This window comes from Octopus sinensis, linkage group LG6 (genome assembly GCF_006345805.1).
Source record: "Octopus sinensis linkage group LG6, ASM634580v1, whole genome shotgun sequence".
NCBI classification, from domain to species: domain Eukaryota; kingdom Metazoa; phylum Mollusca; class Cephalopoda; order Octopoda; family Octopodidae; genus Octopus; species Octopus sinensis.
Genome location: NC_043002.1, coordinates 31,558,680 through 31,578,297, shown reverse-complemented (window position 1 = coordinate 31,578,297; position 19,618 = coordinate 31,558,680). Strand labels below are relative to the sequence as shown.

Below are 19,618 nucleotides of genomic sequence, written 5' to 3'. Positions count from 1 at the left end.
TGCAAATATACGCACGTACATACATACTGGCACGCACGCACGCACACACTACATATCTGTAATGAACAAATAAAGAGAAAGCAAAAAATATATAAACAATACAATGTAAAAGAAAAGATATAAAATGTAAAGCGAAATGCATGTAAAAATTAATATATGAAGAGAGGAGAAAGGGAGAAGGGGAGAGGGGAGAGATAGAAGAATACAATTATAGCGAGAGAGCAAGAATGAGGAGAAAAAGAAAGAGAATGAAGTTGAGAAAGGGAATGGGAAAAGAGAACGTAATAGAAAAGAGTATGGCAGTTGTAGAGCTGCATACCCAAACATATATTGCTTGTCATAGCACACGCTCATCATGACACGACCAGAGCGCCCCTCAGCGGCACGAGTGACGGCCATGTCAACAGAAACGGGCGGGAAAAAAACACGGACCTTCAGACATTTTGTTTGTACTACATCTAATGTGAGCTTTTAATTTGCAAGCTAAAATCTTTACTGAGTTAGTTTGAACTATGGCAGAGCGTAAGGGAGAAAACTGATTGACAACTTAATATTATTTCAACAAAGCAACGCATTCATGAGAGTGTAGTTGTGTACATGTGAGCGTCTGTATGTATTTCTGTATAAGTTTACATATACATATACGTATATATATATATATGTGTGTGCATATAGGTTAAGCTTTATGAAATTATGAGACTCAATGATGATAGATGGTACTGTATGCGTAGAAATTACAGCCGCCAATGTTTATACAAATGCATACATACATATATAATTGCGTGTAAATATGTAACTGTATGTATATACTATATATATATATATATTATATATATTATTAATATATATATATAATATATATATATAATATATATATATATATATATATATATATATATATATATATATGTATATACATATATATATAATATATATATATACATACAATGTCTAGTATATAAATATATTCCGTGTGTATGAGGTTGAAGTGGGATGTTATGTGCATAAAACACACATTCGCGCGCACACACAGTCAGGCACACACACTCACACACGCACACATTCAGAGCCACATACATACATATATATATTTATATATGTATTTATATATATGTATAAGTATATATGTATGTAAATATAGTTATATATATATGCGCGCGCGTGTGTGTGTATAAAAGTACATATGTGATTGTGTGTTTGCGTTTATACATCAGTATATATTTGTATATATGGTTGTCCGTAATATTGATATGAATCTGAATTTATGTACAGCCTGACACGTTCGTATTTGAGGGGCTGTGTGTGAATATTAGCAACTTACACTTTGGGTGTTTGCTTAGAGATGCATATGTTAGAGGGGAATACTTACAAGATAAATGTGAATAGGCAAGTTTGAATTTGACTGCATGCAGTGAGCTTCAGTCAGTAATTATACTCAAACACAGTGAGAGTCACCAATGTATACATACATACATATATATATATATATATATATATAATATATATGTGTGTGTGTGTGTGTGTGTAAATAATAAATATATAATATATAAAATATATGTATGTATGTGTATACACATAATATGTATGTATATATTTATAGTGTATATATATATATATATATATATATTATATATATATATATATATATAGAAGAGAGAGAGAGAGAGAGAGAGAGAGAGAGAGACTGCAAGACGGACATGTACCTAGTTAGCCACCTAGATACATAGATAGATAGATAGATAGATAGATAGATAGATAGATAGATAGATAGATAGATAGATAGATAGATAGATAGATAGATAGATAGATAGATAGATAGATAGATAGATAGAAAGATAGATGTGTGTTGTTCTGTATATATATGTCAAAATAGTGATCATTTTACTTAATACAGTCCATATATTGTGAAGTATACTTAAAAAATATACTTTATAAGAGAATCTAACTTTATGTCCAAATGTGAACATGTGTGTGTGTGTGTGTGTGTGTGTGTGTGTGTACTTTATTAACGACAAAATTGGATGGTATTGTATGCATGCTGCAAAACGCTTTTAGCCTGCCGTATTTCGTTTAGGAAAGGCCCCGTAGACTTTTAAGATACGCTGTATACTTCAAAGCCAGGCGAAGTCATTCGCCCGGAAGTGAATGAGAGCGACCATCACACCGGAGTAAGGTATAGTGTGAATATCATGGAGATACACAGAAACATTTCAAGATGAAATAAACTACGTATTTGACTGTATATTTGCACCGTTCTAAAGCTCTTTACACATACACAAACACCCCAATTTAGCAAATAGTTTACATAACATTTATCAAGAAAAGATCTTACAGCTATTTCCGGGATATTTTATATATCCCTTCATCAGAGACGGTGCGAGAAAATATTTGAGTATTAATTATTGTAGAGAAGATATGAAATACAGAGGGAACGCAACACACCACAGGGACAATACACCATCTCTGGCCTTTACGTATGTGTATATATATATATATATATACATACACCCACATATATATATATATATTATATATATATATATATATATATATAGAGAGAGAGAGAGAGAGAGAGAGAGAGACCCCCTTCGGTCATGAATGACCATGGGATTGCACCTAGAGAGTTACCCTCTGAGGCACAAGTCTCGGCAAGGTTGTTTATTTTTTTTGTTTTCTTTTTATTTTTTTTTTATTTTTTATGGAAGACCAGCAGTCGCCCATGCATACCGGCCTCCCCTCTCCACGTCACCGATGTTGTCCAAGGGAAAGGCAAAGGGGCCAATACAGCTTGGCACCTGTGACATCGCAACTCATTTCTACAGCTGAATGAACTGGAGCAACGTGAAATAAAGTGCCTTGCTCAAGAACACAACACGCAGCCCGGTCTGGGATTCGAGCTCACAACCTCACGATCGTAAGCTCAACGCTCTAACCACTGAGCCATGCGCCATAAATATATACGAATGTGTGTATACAGCGACATTTTATATAAATAATCGACTGAAAAATAATGAGCTACACCGAGCTAGAATCGAAACCACATATCAAGTTTTACATAGCCTCAAGTGCAACCGATTGGGCCAAAATCTCACCCATCAATTTCACCCAAATTTTATGGATATGCATTTAACTCTCTAATAATACATATAATATTTGTAAACAAACTCGAAATTTTTTGTAAGTTACGGAGGCGTGTAAGCGTTGATATATGTGTTCGATTCCGGCTAGGGTTAGCTCATAATTTTTCAGTCAATTGTTTATATAAAATGTCCCTTTAAATCGGAGAATATATATTATTATTATTATTATTGTACTAAGAGACAACAATATTCGCTATCTATCTGTAACTTACAAGGCCTTTAGGGTACTATCATATTTTGGGTACTATTATATGTACTATTAGAGAATTAAGGTATATATTTGGCTGAAATTGACGGGTAAGCGTTTGGCACGATCGGAGGCGCATGAAGCCTGATAAGCATTCATATATGGGTTCGATTCTAAGTAGAGATATCTCTTTCATTTTTCTGTCAATTTTTGATTTAATAAGGTCGCTTTAAATCGGAGAATATATATTATTATTATTATGATATATTAATATATAGTTATTATTGTACTAAAAGTCTTCCGTGGCTGCTTACGCTACATAAATTACAAAATGTTTGTGCTTGCTTACAAATATTATATATATAATATATATATATATATATATATATATATATATAATTATATATAATATACATATATATATATATACATATATACATATATAGATATTATATATACATATTTATATATATAATATATTATTATCATATATAATATATATATATATATATATATATATATATATTATATATATATATATATATATATATATATAACGTGTGTGAGTGTGTGCATTTATGTGCGTGCTTATTTATGTGTATGGGCACTACATGATTACAGGCAACAACTCTAGATTTTTTAGTGATTTAAAAATAATTCGTAAAGAAAGAATGGACGATAGCAATTTAATCTTTCAAGTGCTGAGACTCCTGGAATCATAGGTGCAGTACGGCAGAGTAGTAGGTTGCTACTGTAGGGGTAGAGTTGTCTGAAGGTGGAACTGGTTGAAATGAAGAGCTTTGATAAAAAAATTCTGCTGTGAGGTGTGTGTATGTGTGTGTGTTTGTGTGGTGGGAGTCAACAGTATTCTGTTGTAGACAGAAAGAAAAGAAAAAGGTGTAATGACGTTGTGGATGATGATAATAATGATGATGACGATGATAATGATGATAATGCTGATGATGATGTTGATGATGATGATGATGATGATGATGATGGTGGTGGTGGTGGTGGTGGTGGTGATACTGGTGGTCGTTGTGGTGGTGTAAATTTTGTTCATCAACATGATGACTCTGGCGGTGGTGGCGGTTGTAATGTCAAATCCAAGAAATTTTTCTCCTCCTCCTCCTCCTCATCATCATACAACAACTTGATCATTTTAATCATAATTTTATTTTCAATATCACTATCAATACTAGTGCTATCAACATCATCATCGTCACCACCAAGATCATCATTATCATCATCATCATCATCATATTCATCAGTTGCAGCGGTAGTGATGGTGGTGGTGGTGGTGGTGGTGGTGGTGGTGATGGTGGTGGTAGTGGTCGCGATCGTGGTGGCGGTAGTTGTCGTTGTCATAGAAGGAGTAGATACTGATGATGGTGATGAACCTGATGATGATGATGATGATGATGATGAAAATAAGGATGATAATTGTAGTGATTTTGGGTGAAGATGTAAAGACGAATTCGGTGAACCTGGTGTCAACGGTGATGGTGAATATGACGTGGGGACTATGAAGATGACGATGATGGTGGTTGTGCTGGTGGTGATGGTAGGGTTGTGAGTATGATGATCACGTTAACAATATATGAGATAATGGTGATGATGTACAATAAATGTAAACATAAATCCGTTAGTGAGATTGGTCGATGGTATTTTAGGATGGGTTGGAGGTGCTTGTTTGTTTCTTCCTTGTCCTTTCCTCTCTACGTATTTGTTTATTATTTAATCGGGAAGTGAATTAAATTGTCAAATTATCAGTGTAAGGCTGTACAATATTTACTAATTGTCTGTGGAATGTGCTGCAGAAGCATACGAAGCCTGGCCGTGTACATGTAAATCAATACATAGTGAGATGCATAGATACATAGATTCATGCATATATATACATAAATGCTTACACACACACAAAAACACAAACACACACACACACACATATATGTATATATGCACACACACACATATGCATATGCATAGATCGATAGTTGAATGCATTTACGCTTGTGTGAGAGCCTATATATATTTGTATATATGCACATATGTATATATGTATACATGTATCTATCTATCAGTCTATCTCTCCATCTATCTCTCTCTCTCTCTCCCTCTCTCTCTCTGTATATATATATATATATATATATATATATATTATATATACATGCACAATGCACATAGATAAACACAAACACACACATATACATATTTACATACATACATACAAATGTTGGAATCCGTGGGAAACTAGTAAACTGGATTGAGTATTTCCTTGAGGAGAGAACACAACATTTTTTGATAGGTGGAAACCAGCAAAAGTCAGCAGTGATGTCCCTGAGGGGAATGTCTTCTCTTTATAGTCTATATAAACGGCCTTTCTTGTATCATAAAACACAACAAAGTGAAACTATTCGCTACTGATTCTAAGCCCCAGAAAATTATCAATGAGGAAGAAGACCGAACGGAACTCCAGTCTGATCTACTTGCGGTGAGTTAATGGGCAGACAAAAACAAAATGCAACTAAACGAGGGAAAGTTTGAACTGATGCATTTTGGAAGAAAGACTATGCTAAAACAGCCATACTCACTTCCTTCAGGAGGAACCACTCACAGCATCAAATACTATCAGAGACCTAAGAGTAATTGTTGACAATAAACTCAGATGGAGTACCTATAGTTCCTAGGATGAGCTTTTGGATCCTAAGAACATTCCGGTGGAGAGAACAAGGTGTCATCATTCCTCCTTTCTCTTCATTTCTACGCCTACACCTTGAGGACTGCTGCCCCCCTGTGCTCTCCCCATATAAAACAAAACATTTCGAAAATTGAATCACGCCAGATGACATTCACTAAATAAATTAGGGGCATAACTGATCCCGATTATTGGGATCGCCTCAAAGCATTGAAACTCTATTCTCTCCAGTACTGCCGTGAGTGACACATCCCTTGCACGTTGTGGAGAATATACAATCAGCATTGGTCAAACGACCTCAACGTTAGCTTCAACATTCATCCATATTTAGGACCAAGAGCTATACGTCTCCAACCCAATTCAGGATCAGAATACATAAATACATGGCAACAATTCTTTCCTCAAATGGCCCTGCTCTATATAACATTGTCCCAAAACGTATCAAAAGGGAAAAGGATCCCATCACCTTTAAAGGGAATCTGAGCAAATTTCTTCAAGGAATACCAGATAAGTCACCAATACCTATACTATTATTCATTTATATTTTATTTACATGTCTAAGAATCTGCCCTTCGTAAATATTATGGACTGCATATTTAATATAATGTACATGCCGGAATACCTCAAGAGCTAATTCCTTTACTCATCTGGATAGAATAGTCTACATACACTGCATGAATATCATTCGGCTGGTACTTATGTATCATATTTGATTGTTGTGTGTAGATATTATTCCGACCTAACGAAGTGCCTCAAATTTAAGTACCTAATTCAACTGAATCTTACTTATATTATTACATATATGTATATATATATATATATGTGTGTGTGTGTGTGTGTGTGTGTATATGTATGTATGTATGTATATATATATATATGTTTATATATTATATATATATATGTTATATATATATATATATATATATATATATATATATATATATATATGAAGGCGCATGGCTCAGTGGTTAGAGCGTCGAGCTTACGATCGTGAGGTTGTGAGCTCGAATCCCGGACCGGGCTGCGTGTTGTGTTCTTGAGCAAGGCACTTTATTTCACGTTTCTCCAGTTCACTCAGCTGTAGAAATGAGTTGCGACGTCACAGGTGCCAAGCTGTATCGACCTTTGTCTTTCCCTTGGATAAAACTGGTGGCGTGGAGAGGGGAGGCTGGTATGCATGGGCGACTGCTGGTCTTCCATAAACAACCTTGCCCGGACTTGTGTCTAGGAGGGTAACTTTTTAGGTGCAATCCCATGGTCATTCATGACCGAAGGGGGTCTTTACCTTTATATATATATATATATATATCCGGCGGGCTTCTTTCAATTTCCGTGTACTTAATCCACACACAAGGGCTTGAATACACACAAACACGTATACATATTGTACTAATTAGCGAGAAACCAGGAATATAGTTTGAATTTAGTTCTTATTCAAGTATATTCTTGGAGAGGGATCATAAAACTTCTGTGTACAGGGTAGTAGGGTTTGAGTTGAAAAGCGATATGACTATAGTTTTTGTCTCACTTAAACATACTGTCGCCTCGAACATACATTAAGAACGACTAGCAAAAACTTGAATACTTAGTTCACCTCATATACTTGAATGGGTGAAACAACTGAACAAAGCTGCTTATGTACTACAAATGAATCCACTAAATGAACATAATGCCAGATGAAACGTCACTATGTCACTTATCCAGAAGAAAAACTCGTCAGATTGAGCTTGAACGAGAATAATAATCCTATGTCCTGAGGGCAAAAGGCTTGAAAGTTTGGGAAGGGGACTAATCCGTTACATCGGCCTAGTGTTTCACTGGTACTTAATTTATCGACTCCAAAATGGTGAAAGTCAAAGTCGACCTCGGTGGAATACAAACTCAGATCGTAAAGACGGACGAAATGCTGCTACGCATTTTGCCCAGCGCTCTAACGATTCTGCCAACTCGCCGCCTTTTTGATGAGAATAATAATGTAATTAAATTATTCTTGAAAATACACAATTCTTCTTTATGTTTTGATTACATGCACAAACACAAAAAGGCGCCCATGCAGCCCTCCTCACACACAAACACACACACAAACACATACAGACACACAAACACACACACACATACACACATTTGTGACAGATTTGCAGGCATGTGATGGAAGATCTCGAAGATCAGCGAATCTAACAGAGGATGTCATTAGTAACTATATGAACATTTATTGATATATTGCAAGTCATTTGCAAGTTACGACCTGCTTATATATTTCTGTATTCCTGCTTTTTCTACTTTTCCTTACAATTTTCACCCCATTTACTTTGATTGTTACAAGAAAACTTTCTCTTCTTTCTTTTTTTTTCTTCAGATAATATTATGATATCTTCGAATCTCATTCTGTTCCTTAGACTTGTTCTTTAATTTGTTGTCGATTTTCTCTTCACTTCTATTTTCTTTTGTACTGTCTTCATTTCATTGCTCAATGTTCTTTCGTCTTATAGCCTTACTTTTGCCCTTTATCTATCCTTTCCCCCACTTCTCAATTATTTTCTTTCACTTGTTTTTTCTTCTGCTTACCACTTTCATCTATTTATATAATATTTTCTTGAAGTTTTTCTTCTCCTGAACATATTGTGTAACAGCTTTCATTTCAAACTTTTTAATATAACCTGGAGAAATTTCCATCGGTTTTTAACTCATCCTGTGTTTATCACATATAGTTTTATGACGTCTTCCTATCCCCTTTTAGGTATTATAACACATGGTTATCACGATACGCCATAAGAGTTACAAGAAGATGCCTCAAAGTTACAAAACATTGTTTAAGGTCACGCAGAAATAACACGTGATATCTTACAAAATAAATGATAATAATAACGGAAAATCATTTGCAAAGTTAAAAGGAGATGTAGCAGCATTAATACAAACATCACAAGGTCCATCTAGGCTACACCTAAAATATTTTCTGTATTGTTACTGTAGCTTTAGCTCCTTTGTAAATTACGATTTATATTCTTCCCTATCCGTGCGAATTCCCTTTCGAATAACTGTCGTAATAAATTTTCATTCCATTTTAATACAGCAGTAAATAGTCAGAGATACATGCAACCTATTTTCAGCTAGACTTTTATAACGAAAGATACTGTATATGAGCGCTTCTTAAGTTAGAAATGGAAGTCAAATCTTTGCCTAAGCCCATAACATGCTACTTAGGAAAATGATTTGTATATACGTATATCTTTACGTGTGTGTATGTGTATATATATATATATATATATATATATATATTATATATATATATATATATATGTGTGTGTGTGTGTGTGTGTGGTGTGTGTGTGTGTGGTGTATGTGTGTGTTTGTGTGTGTATGTGTGTGTATTTATATATAAACGTCTGACTTTTTGCTAACTTATAAAAACAATTGTGCATGAGATTACACAATATTTTATCTGGAACATATATGCGAGAGAGAGAGAGAGAGAGAGAGAGAGAGTGCGTGTGTGCGTGCGCGCGTGTGTGTGTATGTGTGAGTGCGTGCGTATACGATGGAGTTCTGGATGTGATGATTGCCGTGGCGTAATACAAAAGGTGCCTTATACATCGTATTATACACGGTATATATAAAGTGATTAGGCTCTCAGTGCATTCAGTATGACAGACCCCAATCCACAGTAGCAGTTGTGGTAGTAGTCATAGTAGTAGTGGCAGTAGTAGTAGTGGTAATAGTAGTAGCAGCAGCAGCAGCAGCAGTAGTAGTAGTAGTAGTAGTAGTAGTAGTAGCAGCAGCAGCATCAGTAGTAGTAGTAGTAGTAGTAGTAGTAGTAGTAGTATAGTAGTAGTAGTAGTAGTAGTAGTAGTAGTAATAGTAGTAGTAGTAGTTCATGTTCTCTTGCCAAAAACAATCGGTGTGACGGTTCAATTCACGGCAACCATAATATTACGTACAATAAGCCAGCAGTTAAGAAGTTGGCTATTTGTCCGCGCTAATGTATCGGGTCGTCGTGTGACAAGGGATGAAATAAATGAGACAGAGACATATTTCATTTATTCCGCTTTCATAAAGCCGTATAGACAACAAGAACACCAACAACAACAACGCCAATACTGTCAAAAGGAAAAAAGAAGAACAGCAACAAACGCAATATTACAAACAACAATAGCATCATCGTTTAATAACACCAACAAACAATTTATCGTGCAATAATAAAAAGGTCACAGGAATTATCATAAAGGATAGAGCGATTAAAAATCTAGCAATAAAACACAATCTTGATCCCGATAATCGGTGACAATAGAAGACTGTGCGGTCACGTGCTAGATGGATGATAGGTGAATGTGAGTGGGGAGAGGTCGTATGTAGGAGTCATAACGATGTGTGGTGTATGTGTGTGTGTGTATTTGAGTGTAAGTGTGTGCTTGCGTGCGTGTAAAATATGGTGGAATACCGGAGTATGGTGATGGTGGAAAAGTAATGATGTGTAGGTCAGCGGTGTGTTAGGTAGGAAAACTCGCTATATTTTGGTCATAATACCAACCACGCGGAATGGATCATGGGATATATGTGTGTTTGTCTTCGTTTGAGTCTCATTGAAGGCATTCGCTTATATCTGTACATTCATATTCATGCGTGTGCATATGAAAATATGTTCACACTTAGATATATTTATACAATGTCTGATCAATAAGTATCCGGACTGTTGCCATAGTAACAAACTTAAAGCACGCTTGGCACAAATTGACCTTGAACTCTGCTGTGCATGCGCATTAAGTTTGAAACGTTCTAGTTCACCTCCTCTATTGACAACAGTGCTTGGAATAAAGGTGTGTAACGTATGATCGTCGCATTGACTATGACTGAGATAGTTGTCATCGCGATACTTGCTCAGAGGCTTACGCAAAGTTGGAGAAAATATATGAAGAGGAGTGTATGAGCCGCACAGAAGTGTACGAATGGTTCAGACGTTTCAAAGATTGCCAAAAAATGTCGATGTACACGAACCTTTTAGGAGACCCGCAACCAGCAGAACTGAGAAAAGCATCGCAGATATGGGTGCAGCTGTGAGGGAAATTTCGTTGAATCACAATCCATGAGTTATCGGAGGATGAGAAAATTACTTACGGTCCAGTTCAGTGGTCCATTATCCCTGAGGACTGAGGTAAGACACGTATGTCTGCCAAGCTTGTACCAGAACTGCCTTCAGCTGGCCAAAAAGACACTCGGGTTTCAGTTGCACAAGATCTCATTGATTGTGTCGAGAACAATGAGAACTTTTCGAAAACTGCGTAGGCCTGTGAACAGATATCGTGAAGATTTTGGCAAAATTTTGTGCAGATTCTCTACTCAACATTCTCTGTCGTAGTCAATGCGACGATCACACGTCACACACCTTTATTCAAAGCGCTGCTGTAAACAGCGGAAGTGAGCTAGGACCTTAAAACTTATTGCGCATGCACAGCAGAGGTCATAGTCATTCTGCACCAAGCAGCTTCCTTCAGCGTGCTTTAGCTATATTACTATGGCAATAGTCCGTATACTTTTATATATATATATATGCATACTAATATTGTTCTCTCCCAAAGAGTCTGCATACTAATATCATTCTCTCCCAAAGAGTCTGAGGAACTTGCACAAAGTAGATGTAGGGGATTTTAAATGAAAGCTGAACTTCTTCCTGTCGAGAGTCCCCGATGAGCCTACCACACGGCAAGAAGTGCAAATGAGGGTAGCTATATCAGACTCCATTCTTCATCAAGTGCCACATATTAGAGAAGGCTCCTAGTAATAACTGTGTAGGGCAAAACGGCGGTGCATCAGCATGGCCGCAGCTCTGAGCTGAAACTTTAAAAAAGATATATATATATGTATGCATGTATGCATACATGTATGTATGTATGTATGTATGTATGTATGTATGTATGTATGTATGTATGTATGTATGCATGTATGCATGTATAATTATATATATATATATATAAATATATGTATATATGTATGTATAAATATATATATACATGCATATATACATATATGTATGTGTGTGTATGTAAACATATGTCAAACGTTTTATAAAGTGTAAGTGGGTCCGCATGTTCATCAATGACTATTAACAGGTTCATAGCTACGTGAATATGGACATATATTAAACGTCTACTAAGAGTTTATAGTATATGCATGTAGTATACATATGCGTGTATATGTGCGAATATTGTCTCCATCACAGTGTATATATATATATATATATATATATATATATATATATATATATATATATATATATATCTGTGTGTGTGTGTGTGTGTGTGTGTGTAATTTTGTGTACTCGTGCAGTGTACAGGTGCATATATGCCTCTCTGTGTGTGTATGCATATATATACACGAACATATACATATATATGTAAACACAGACACGCACACACACACATACATATATACATATATACATATATATATATATATATATATATATATATATATATATATATATATATATATATATATATATATATATATATATATATATGTAAACACACACACACACACATATATATATACATATATATATTTCTGTATCAGCAGAGATGCAGCAATAATGGAGTGTGTATACTATATGCACAACTCGTTGCGTCTACTACTTCTGTTACAATAGCCAGCAGCACACGCAATCACTGTGATATTGCGATGCGCAGATCTGTGCAGACATGGCAGAAATATAGAGAAGTGTGCGGCGTATCCACTAACTCTATTGAATGGACCAATGACAAGTGAGACTGCAGACAAGAGATTTAACCCAATGTCCCAGAAACAGATGTCTTTATTGTGTTGTCTATCAGCCACCTTTCGCAACCCCGATTCTTATTTCACAATAAAATAAAAGACGACGGAGCGATGATTTAGTCATTTTTAATATGATGACTTATAGTTTTGACATTAATGTTTGCGTCTCATATAATGGCTTGAGAACTTTCAGCTACACCATCAAGCCGCACCACACCCCAGTAGCACAGCAAAACACTGCCCCTGCTACACTATATTTCATTCTCATCCCTCCTACGACACACAAAACTAAGCCAGGCTGAAGAATCACTACATGTCACACTTGTACTTAAACACCCATCTCCGACGCTATAACGAACACTGCATACCCCCCTCACCATCATCGATGTTATGAATACAATGAGAATTATCATAGTGTTGATGCTTCTAATCTCTGAGATGGTGATGGTGTTTGTGATGGTAGTGGCAGTGTAGGTGATGCAGTTAAGAATAATAGCTGTTTACATTGTGGCAATGATGTTGGATGACAATTAGAGACGATGAAACTTCACTATTTTATGTTATGACGATATTAAGATACTGGAATTAGAAAATATTAAAATAAGGAAAGAACTCGTTAAGCGATTACAAGAAATGATGACACAAGTCATCGCCTTCGACGTCCTCGTATCGAAAATGGTGCCGGACCATGCATTGTTAGGTCCTAGCGCAAACTCAGAGAAATACAGGTGTGAGTACCATTTGATGGGCATATGTAGCTTAGATCTTTGTTGGACAGAAGGGAGTATGTGCTACCCATTCGAAGATGAGAGTCGTTTATCAGCGGTCTTTTGCTACTTTCAAGTTATTGAGCTTTCCCGAAATCGGAATGATATCGTTCTAGAAGTTTTATGAAAGATATGGGTGGTATGCATTAAATAGGTTGAATCAATGACCCTGCAGTTTGGCACCCAGAGAAACAAGTCCACATTCGACTGTTATTTGTCTTGTTGCAGTTAAAGTGCTTGGCTACTAGATAAGACAAAATATCTAGATGCGTAAAAATTAAGAAGTGGTCACAAGAAGGTGGATGCTATCGTTCAAAAATACGGTGAGTAGGAGTTTTCGCTATAAGACTAGAGAAAGCTAGCTTACACTATGTTGTTTCGGGATTGCAGAACCACCGGACCAATTTAGAACCTGACTATAATCGTATTTGGTGTCCTATGGTAGAGACACTTCTGTTTATGAGGAGGTTAATGTCTGCAAAATTCACTACATGCTGGTCTCCGAATGTCGCGTCTAAGAAAAATAAGATTCAAAGAAAATGAAAAGCGGGGTGGGTTGAAAGATAAATAAATTGATTAGCTTCCTCATTACTTAATAAAAACAAACCCTAACTAAAAAAATACTCTCTTTGAATTTAGAACTAGTTGCTAAATGTTACAAGCGTGCAAATTTTAAATTCTCGAGTCACGAATCATTCATAATAGGAGAGATGGTTAAATAAAATAAAATATATCTACGTCTACGTGTCGTCAATGTTTTATATCAGCCATTTATATGATAGACATATCTGTCATATATACATTATTAATATAGTGATTTGTGCATGCAAACATCTATAATCACACATTAAGCATATACATATACATATACATATATATATATATATATATATATATATATATATATGTGTGTGTGTGTGTGTGTGTGGTGTGTGTGTGTGTGTATGTGTTATAATAAAAGGAGTTTTACATTAGATTTAATGATTACTCACTGTATCTGGTTGAGTATATATATTAACAGAAAGTTATTGACAGTCCGATTATGGCTTAGCTGGTCGAAACTGCAAAGTCGCTGTCAATATTATTACTACTAATAATATATCATCATCATATATACCTACGAGAGGGTACTGAAATATTCCTGGCTTTGGGGGAAAGAAAATACAGAAAGATCAGTTAATTATGATTTTACTCAACATATTCCCCTCTCAGATTTGTACTTTTATTGAAGCAAACCTCCTGTAAGCCCTGTAAAAAGAGCTCGCAAGGTTAGACTTCCAGCCAGGCCGCTGTAGGGTGGATCACTTCGGAATCGCAGTTAAATTTCATGTCCTTGAGATGTTTTTTTTTTCAGTTGTGGAAAGAGGAGATAGTTGGCATGGGGCCAAGTCTGGAGAGCAAGGTGGGTGGTCAACCAACTTGAAGCCAAAGTCGCGTATTTTCCGCAAGGTTTTATGTGCTGTGTATGCTGGTGCCCTGTCTTGCAAAAACAGGATATCACGGTTCAGATTTCCACAGAATTTCTACTTCAAAGCATCACGCTGTTCATTCAGCAGAGATATGTAGTATTCTGCGTTGATGGTACGACACTTTGACAAGTATATTATGAGGAGTTCTTCGTCTTTGCCCCAAAACATTGGAGCCAAAATCTTTCCAGCTGACTCCTGGATCCAAAACTTCTTCCATGTGAACCATTTTGGCGCCACACCATTCATTGGTACTTGCTCTGGAGATCATAATCATGAAACCAAGTTTCGACTAAACAAATTTCGACTAATCAGCCTCTCCCGCTGCAAACCGCTTCAAAAAGCGCCATTGATATCGTCACACTCATGCGCTTCTGATCTGGGTTGAGGCATTTCGGCACCCATTTTGTGGAAAGCTTTCACATATCATGAATTTTATGGTTGTTGTAGCAAATTAATTAGCGGAAAATCTTCAGAATCTCGGCTATGACTTCAGCTGAAATCCAGTGGCCCTTGAGAATCATGACGTGCACATCGTCTGTCTTGCCGTCTGTGGTCGTGGAAGTTGGTCGCCCGGACTGGCGTTCATCTGTGATCTCGAAATAACCTGTCTGAAACCACGAAACTCAGGTTTTCATTGTGGAGTAAGATAGGTAACCAACCTTGATGACTTCCTTCATCTCGCCATGGATTGCAAATCAGTCTCTTGCCTTGCAAAAAGAGGAACTTCATGACCGCGCTTACTTCAATTTTACTAAACTCCACTGTAGAATCTGTTGTTATGTGTCAAAACGTCAATAAAGAGAAATATACATTGCATACAATCGTGATTTTTTTTATTGCAAAATTTCTCTTAAATACTTGTCCTAACCCACCCTGTAAAAGTAACAGTTCTACCTTTCCCTATACTCTAAAAGCTACGAACTTTATCAGCACCCCCTCGTGCGTGCGTGTGTGTGTGTGTAAAGTTAGTATTATATAAGTATATGGAAAAGAAATATAGTGGATACTTAGTTAATTTTATTTGATTGTTTCAGGGAGGAAGGATTTCATATAATTTTGCTCTTGTTCGTTGGCCTGTATAAATAAAGCAAGCAGAGTTAACAGTTGGAATAACCGTCTAAGGGATAAGAATATCCGTTCAATAGGTCAATCCCATTGCGGACAACAGGTGGTTGATCTCTAGAATATTTCAATAAGTACACCATTATAAAAAGGTCATGGGTTTGGTTTTAGATAAATATTAATTAGCTACTTTTACGAAATCATAAATGCTATCCATTTTCTAGACATATTGGCGATTCCTGTTTTACTCTAGCTCTATCTAACAGCCATATTCCTACCACTCTATGTCACGCTGGTGAGACCCATATTGGACTATGGGATTCAAGCCTCTTCTCATACATACAGCATCTCGAAAGAGTCCAGAAGCTGGCTACCCGCATGGTGCATGGTCTCAAAAATTTGTCCTACGAAGAAAGGCTGAGGACGCTCGACCTTTATTCTCTTGAAAAACGCCGCCGCCGTGGTGATCTCATTCTCGCCCACAACATCATAAGCAGAAAGTGTAACCTCTCAAAAGAGCTGTTCTTCACTCCTGCTCCAGAGCGTCGGCTGCGGGGTTATTCCGAAAAGCTCTACCTGCGACGATTTCATCTCAATCGAAGGAGAGGAGCTTTCTCTGTCCGGGTTGCGGATCCGTGGAACAAGCTGCCAGACGAGATGGTGAAGATGCCGACGACCGCTTTGTTCAAAGCCTCCCTGGACCTCAAGTGCCCTGAACTCTTTACATGAACACCGCCCTTTACTTAACTCCATGTCCCCCTGCATGGCCTTGCTATTTGCTTTTGAGCCAAATTAACTAACTAACTAACTAACTAACTAACTATCTTTCTTTTACTATTTTTTATACACCCTGGAACCCCTATATAAAGTGATAACCCACAAATTATATACTCTTTTACTCTTTTACTCTTTTACTTGTTTCAGTCATTTGACTGCGGCCATGCTGGAGCACCGCCTTTAGTCGAGCAAATCGACCCCGGAACTTATTCTTTGTAAGCCCAGTACTTATTCTATCGTCTCTTTTACCGAACCGCTAAGTGACGGGGACGTAAACACACCAGCATCGGTTGTCAAGCAATGCTAGGGGGACAAACACAAACACACAAACACACACACACATATATATATACATATATACGACAGGCTTCTTCAGTTTCCGTCTACCAAATCCACTCACAAGGCATTGGTCGGCCCGGAGCTATAGCAGAAGACACTTGCCCAAGATTCCACGCAGTGGGACTGAACCCGGAACCATGTGGTTGGTAAGCAAGCTACTTACCACACAGCCACTCCTGCGCCTATATCCCTAGTTTATTTGCTAGTTTACTCTTTTGCCTATCGACATCAAGCTCCACACTCCAAAATGATATGATTCTAATATATTGAGCCTTCTGGCCTCACTTCGAGGCCTTGTTCTTTCCTCTTCTCTCTTCCCTTCTTTTATTTTATGTATTTGTATTCACGACGATGAAGCTCCATTTACTAGATAGAATGTGCTATAAAGATGACGAATATTATCTATGGAATTTTCTTTGTATGCACCGATTGACATTGATAGACGAAACGGTTGTAAGAAACGTTATGTTTTGCATTAAAAAATAAATAACCGATGTTGGTCAATTTGTTTGTTTGTTGATCAAAGGGTTTCTCCATTTTCTGCTTATTTTAAATTTTACACACACACACACACATATATATACATACATACATACATACATACATACACACACACACACACATATATATATACATATATATATATGCACATATATATATACGTATATATATATATATATGTATATATATGTTATATATGTGTATATATATATATATATATTATATATATATATATATATATATATATATATATATTATATATATATATATATGTGTGTGTGTCTGTATAAATATGTATGTATGCATAATGTATGTATAGCCATTCTTTTAATGTACAGTGACGCCTATAGTTAATTCAGAAACATGCAATTATATTTTAATCATTCTATGATTTGCACTGTTTGAACCATCCTTTGCTGTATACGTCCACAGCCTCAAACGTACCTGGAATTGTCACGATACTACGCACAGTATTCAATATTATAAATGCATTAAATTGCATATCTAGTTTTTACTGATCAAGCATATTGTTGATTGATATTTAGCATTTAGCGAAGGCTACGAGTCGGCTGAAACGTGAGCACGCCGGACAAAATGCTTATCGGCTTTTTCTGTCGTTATTTTCTGAGTTCAATCTCCATCGAGGTTGACTAGGCTTTTTATCATTTCGGGGTCGATGAAATAAGAATCAGTTACGCACTGGGGTTGATATAATCGACTAACGCCTTCCCCACAAATATCAGGCTTGGTGCTTTTAGTAGAAGGGATATTTAGCATTTAACAAATTGGTGTCACTTGGTAGCATTTCGCTTGTGTTTACGTTCACAGTTCAAATTCCACCGAAGTTAATTTTGCATTACTTCCTTTAAGGGTCGATGGAATAGGTACCAGTTGAGTACTGGGTCCGATATAAGTGACTTACTCGATCCTCCGAAATTGCCGGCCTTGAACTAAAATTTGAAATCAATTTTTAGCATTTAACAAATTTGTACAAAAATCAACTCTTATTATAATTGACATTTTTTTCCCCATCTCTGTTTACGCAAGTAATAATGTCTGTAAACACATATAATTAAATCTCTGTGTGTATTTCTCTATATGTCCGCTTCGTCTCTCTCTCTCTCTCTCACTATGAATATGCATATCTACACCTTCATCTAACTAATCTACACACATACACACATACAATTACATATATATATATATACATGCATATACATACATACATACACACACATATATACATATATATATATATATATATATAATATATATATATATTATGTATGCAGCCATATATATGATTACACAGAAACATATGTGTGTTTGTGTGTGTGTATATGTGTATAGGAGAGATAGTGTGATATGTAGGAAGTGTGGTGCCTGGTCTGACAGAATGATTGAATGTTTATTATCCATACACTTATTCACGTATGGATATGATTGGATATATAGAGTAATTAAAAAATAAAGGGTTTCGTTGCTTTTTCGAATGAAATCGCAAATGATATGCACTTTTATTCATCAGTGAAGCCAGGAAACACAGCATCCCTCATCTCTTTGTAATTAATTGCAGTCACGATGGATGGCCAGGACATGAAAACAATATAAATTAAATTTGAAAATTACAAATAAATAAATAAATAAACTAATGTATAAAGTATAACAAAAATACTATATAAAAATTAATCAGAAGGCAAAAAACAGACACGTTATATTTGAAATATGTGTTCTCACTCATCTTTAATGATTTTACTGCCCATCATATCCCCGCATACACTATTATCATCACCAAACCCACCACAGCTACTACTTTCCATAACTATTAGAATTACTGTAATTACGGTAACAGTAGCTTCGACCTGAAGAAGTAATAACTAGATTGTCAAGAATAAATTCAATAAATATCAACACAA

The 19,618-nt window shown here is 36.1% G+C and overlaps 1 long non-coding RNA gene across 1 annotated transcript; it reads left to right on the top strand.

Moving 5' to 3' along the window:
• Window positions 1-653: 653 nt before the first annotated feature.
• On the top strand, window positions 654-14,763 carry LOC118763722. The gene is made up of 3 exons (XR_004999476.1): window positions 654-665; window positions 6,051-6,058; window positions 14,679-14,763. It is a non-coding gene; the product is annotated as an uncharacterized LOC118763722 (long non-coding RNA).
• Window positions 14,764-19,618: the final 4,855 nt, after the last annotated feature.